The following is a 6,000-nucleotide window of genomic DNA, read 5'->3' on the forward strand; positions in this document are numbered from 1 at the left end:
GTGCCTGCCTTGCCAAACACTTCAGCCTCGTGCTTTCAAGCGTCGTTGCATTCTGGTGGACAAGCTCTTCGAGATGGAGTCTCCGACTGATCCCTAGACTTCCACCGAGGCTCCTTCTGTGCCTCCTGCTTCCACCTCGAGCCTCATCAAACCTTCATCGTTTGCAGCGGCTCTTGCTTCGATGTCATCTGCTGTATCTTCCCCTGTTTCCTCAGGTCAGATAGCTCAGCAGTCGGTTCCACCGGTGGTGATTAAAGTGTCCAAGACTACTAAGTCGAAACACACTCACACTGCCTCGAGGGAACCTCCAGCCAAGGCAGATGATTCGGTTTCAGACGCGGATCTCACCTTGCTGGCTTCTTTCCAGACCATATTAGAGAAGCAGTTTTTTCAGTACCTTACTATTATGGATCCTAAACTGCTTCCTGTTATCCTGCCTGGGCATTCAGCAGACTCCTGCGAGGTTGAACCGCTTCCTATGTCCCAGTCAGAGCTTCCACACTCTTTGCAGGGAGCAGAGTCTCTGCGAGTGTCTGGTCTGCCATCCAAGCACGAAAAGCAAGGAGTAGATTCTTTGCGAGTGCATCGATGAGAATCCTCACACTCTCAGCAAGGAGCAGAGTCTTTGCGAGTGCATCGAGGTTCCTCCTCCAAGCCTCTGGAGCTTCGATTTACAGCCTCTAGCCCTATTCATACATTGGCATCGGCTGCTTAGGTCTCCGAGGTGAAATCTCAATCCTCGAGATCTGGTTCTAAACACAGTTCTCACCACCGTTCGAGGCCTTCATCGAGGCATTCTTCCAGGCATCGTTCTTCGCAGGATAAACCATCTTCCTCGAAGCCTCGCTCTACTCCATCCTCGACCAGACCACCGACTCCTCATTCGAGGTCTCCGATGCCGGACCTCGAGGATATTCCGGTCTCGATTGCCTCGTCCAAGTCACCAGGTTCCTTTGATGCTTTTTTTCCATGCCGAAGCTTCTTCTTCGGCACAAGCTGCCTCGACGTCCTCAAGTCCTTCTCGAGGCAAAGCATTGCCAGATAGCTATCTTTCTCATCTTTCCTGCGACAGATGGCTGTAGACTTGGATGTACAATTGGATACTGACTCCAAATATTCTAAGGAATATCTAGAAGTCATGTGTCTTCCTCAGCCTCCGGCAGAGTGTCTCAAGCTTCTGCTTCATAAGCTTTTGAACCAGACTTTTGCTCAATGCATGGAGACTTCCTTTTCCATACCAGCAATTCCAGGAAAATTGGACTCGAGGTATAAGACTGTGCATTGCAAGGGATTTGACAGCTCACAGTTATCTCATCAATCCCTGCTTGTTGAATCTTCCTTAAAGAGATCTCATCCTTCCAAGGTCTATGCCACAGTTCCTCCTGGAAGGGAGGGGAAAACTATGGACAAATTTGGATGTCGCATCTACCAGAATGCTATGATGTCCTCTAAAGTCCTCAATTATAATTTTTATTTCATCACTTATTTTGAATTTCTTCTTTCTCTTCTACCAAAGTTTTTGGCTATATGGATAACCACATGCATTTTGAGTTTCAAGAAGTCATTGCTTCTTTCTCTCAGTTACGTCTCCATCTCCTGCAATCATCTTATGATGTCTTTGAGTTATCTGCCCGAGCGGCTGATTGCTCTGTGGCTATGCGTCATCTTTCATGGCTTCGTACCATTGACATGGACTCTAACCTTCAAGACTGCTTAGCTAACCTTCCTTGTCAAGGCAACGACCTCTTTGACGAGTCTGTCGAGGAAGCCATTAAAAAATTGTCTGACCATGAAAAATCATTTGCTTCAATCGTCAGACCTAAACCAAAGCCAGCTCCTGCCAAGCCTGCACGCCCTGCTGTTATCTATCAAAGGCGTTTTGCTCCAAAGCCGGCTCCTTATACTCGCCCTCCTCTGAAAAAACAGCAACCTCAGAAGCAACAGAAATCCCAACCTTCTGCTGCACCTAAGGCTTCTCGGCCTTTTTGACTGTTTAAAACAGAGCATAACCTCCTCCATTCTATCTATGTCTTTTTTTTTTACCCCTATAGGAGGTCGTCTCCATCATTTTTACAACTGATGGACGTTAATTACATCTGACCTCTGGGTGCTTACCATCATCAGGGAAGGATACTCTCTCCATTTCACTCAGGTTCCACCAGAGCTTCCTCCAAGATAGTATCCTTCCAATCCATCCCAGACCGCCCTTCTTCTTCAGGAAGCTCAAGCTCTGCTTCATCTCCATGCCATCAAACCAGTTCGCTTGGAACAGCCGTTTTTACTCCCGTTACTTCCTTCTTCTGAAGAAGACGGGTGATCTGCGACCCATTCTGGATCTCAGGGCTCTGAACAAATTTCTAGTCAAAGAAAAGTTTCGACTGTTGTCCCTGACATCCCTTTATCCCCTTCTCGAGCAGAACGACTCGTTATGCTCTCTGGATCTCAAGGAGGCCTACACTCATATTCCCAGTCATCCGGCCTCCCGTCAATACCTCAGATTTCGGGTGGGGAATCTGCACTATCAATACAGAGTACTCCCTTTCGGCCTGGCCTCGTCTCCCAGAGTGTTCACCAAGTGCCTGGTAGTGGTAGCGGCAGCTCTAAGGAATCATGGTCTTCAGGTATTTCCTTACCTCGATGACTGGCTTATCAAAGATTCCACATCTCAAGGGGTTATTGTAGCGACCCAACGGACTACCTGGTTCCTACAAAGTTTGGGATTCGGAATCAAATCTCAAATCAATTCCTAAATCTCAACTTCAGCCCTCACAGAATCTACAATTCATTGGAGCTGTTCTGGACACTGTCCAACTCCGCATTCCTTCCACAACGTCTGGAAACTCTTCTTCAGCTCTATCACACAGTGTCTTCCCGCTCTTCCATCTCAGCGAGACACATGATGGTACTTCTGGGTCACATGGCCTCCACTGTACATGTGACTCCTTTTGCCAGACTTCACCTCAGAATTCTTCAGTGGACCCTGGCATCTCGACGCAAGTGTGCGATCCTCTTTCTCGACACATTACAGTCACTCCTTCTTTGAAGCAGTCTCTCCATTGGTGGATGCTTTCTTCCAATCTTTCCAGAAGCTTGCTTTTTCAAACGCCCCCTCATCAGAAGGTCCTCATGACAGACTCTTCGACCTACACTTGGGATGCTCATCTCGATGGTCTCCATACTCAAGGCCTCTGGACCAGTAAGGATCGTCAGTGTCATATCAATCAGTTGGAACTCAGAGCGATCCTCAGAGCTCTCCATGCTTTTCAACATCTACTTCACGACACAGTAGTCCTCATCCGCACGGACAACCAGGTCGCCATGTATTATGTCAACAAACAGGGAGGGACAGGGTCTGCCTCCCTTTGTCAAGAAGCTCTGGAAGTTTGGGACTGGGCAATCCGCCACAACACCTTCCTCACAGCTGTCTACATTCAAGGGGCGAAGAATTGCTTGGGGGACAACTTGAGTTGTCTCCTGCAACCTCACGAATGGACACTCCATTCCTCGCCTCTTCATCACATTTTTTCACAGTGGGGAACCCTTCAGATAGACCTCTTTGCAGCTCCCCACAACTACAAACTGCCTCAATTCTGCTCCAGGATATACTCCCCTCACCGACTCGAAGTAGATGCTTTCCTTCTGGAATGGACAAATCTCTTCCTCTACGCATTCCCTCCATTCCCTCTCATTCTCAAGACTCTGGTCAAGTTGAAGAACGATCATGCCATCATGATTCTAATCGCTCCTCGGTGGCCGAGACAACCCTGGTACTCCCTTCTACTTCAACTCAGCAGCAGGAAGCCATACCTTCTACCAGTTTTTCCATCTCTGCTTACACAGAGTCAGGGATCTCTGCTTCATCCCAACATGTAGTCTCTACACCTGACAGCCTGGTACCTCTCTACATAACTCCTCGTCAGTTTTCTCAATCTCTAAGAGATGTTTTAGAAGCTTCTAGAAAGCTTACAACTAGACAATGCTATCACCAAAAATGGACTAGATTTTCTACATGGTGTTTTTCTCATCATAAGGAGCCTCAGCATTCCTCCTTATCTTCTGTTTTGGACTACCTGTTGCACTTATCCAATTCTGGCCTCAAGTCTACATCTATCCGAGTCCATCTCATTCGGTGGTTTCCAGATTCATGAAAGGACTTTTCAATGTCAAACCTCCTCTCAAACCACTTCCTGTGGTTTGGGACCTTAATGTTGTCGTTACTCAACTCATGAAGCCTCCATTTGAACCAATGGATAAGGCTCATCTTAAGTATCTCACTTGGAAAGTGGTATTTCTCATTGCTCTCACATCTGCTTGACGAGTCAGTGAGCTGCAAGCTTTAGTCACTGATCCACCATTCACGGTGTTCCATCATGACAAAGTGGTTCTTTGTACTCATCCGAAATTCCTACCTAAAGTGGTCTCAGAATTTCATCTCAACCAATCCATCTTCCTTCCAGTATATTTTCCTAAGCCTCATTCTCACCATGGAGAATCAGCTCTTCATACTCTGGACTGTAAACGTGCTTTGGCCTTCTACTTGGAATGCACCAAACCACACAGAACTGCTCCTCAACTTTTTGTTTCTTTCGACCCCAATAAGTTGGGACATCCAATTTCTAAGCTCACCATCTCCAACTGGATGGCAGATTGTATCTCATTCTGCTATGCCCAGGCTGGATTACCCCTTCACAGTAAAGTCACAGCCCATAAAGTCAGAGCAATGGCAGCTTCAGTAGCTTTCCTCAGATCTACACCTATTGAGGAAATTTGCAAGGCTGCTACTTGGTCCTCAGTTCATACCTTCACTTCTTACTATTGTCTGGATACTTTCTCCAGATGGGATGGACAGTTTGGCCAAACAGTATTACAAAATTTATTCTCCTAAATTGCAAACATTCCCACCATCCCATTTTGGTTAGCTTGGAGAATAGGCTGCCTGCTTGTCCTGAGATAAAGCACAGTTACTTACCGTAACAGGTGTTATCCAGGGACAGCAGGCAGCTATTCTTACAACCCACCCTCTTCCCCTGCTAACTATCTGAACTGAGGATACGCGCTCTGTGCTGGGCGGGAAGGCACTCGCGCATGTGCGGTGCAGGCGACTCGAAACTTTGAGTTTCTTCAAGCAAGTCTGCTTGTGAGGCGTCCGCATCGGGGCTCCGTCGGATGACGTCACCCATATGTGAGAATAGCAGCCTGCTGTCCCTGGATAACACCTGTTACGGTAAGTAACTGTGCTTTTTTAAAAAAGAGAACGACTGCAGATGGTGGATGATGAAATGCATGTTTGCTTGTCAACTATCGAGCCGCGTTTTGAGTTAATTTACACTCAAAAACAAGCACATCACATTGTTTAGCAAGTCTATCTACTTTAGTTTCACTGTTGTTACAATTACCCATACATAGCTTAAAGAACTTTAAATAACTGTCAAATTTAATTTTTTGTTGGTTTAGCAATTTTATATTTTCAATTATAATGTGCCGTGAAAAACATTTGCTCCGTTTAGTGTGCAAGGAGCTAAAAAACAGTTTGAGAGACACTAGCCTAACATCAGTAAAAATGACAAACCCCACAAAGCACTGGAGTGTGAGTCCAAAAACCAGGAGCAGGTTCTGAGCAGCTGTTTCAAGGACTGGCTCCAGAAAAAAAGAGGAAGGACTGAGACATCCAGGTTTTACTTCCATTGCTTTCAATGGAAATAAAAATGAGATGTCTCAGTCTGTCCTTTTTATTTCCAAGTTTTTCAGTGGAAGTAAAACCCCGATATCTCAACCCATCCTCTTTTTTTCTGGAGCCATATGGTAACCCTATCCCAGTTACAGAGGTCATACATTTGATATACTGCCTTTCAGATTGCATACAGGTATTTTCTCTGTCCCTGTTGGGCTTACAATCTAAATTTTGTATACAGACAGCTATTAGATATAAATACAGCTATTTCTGTACAACACCGTCCACATTATCTTGCTCTAAGAGGAGCCTTTAAGGTCTGCAGCACT

This window comes from Geotrypetes seraphini, chromosome 10, assembly GCF_902459505.1.
Source record: "Geotrypetes seraphini chromosome 10, aGeoSer1.1, whole genome shotgun sequence".
Lineage (NCBI taxonomy): Eukaryota > Metazoa > Chordata > Amphibia > Gymnophiona > Dermophiidae > Geotrypetes > Geotrypetes seraphini.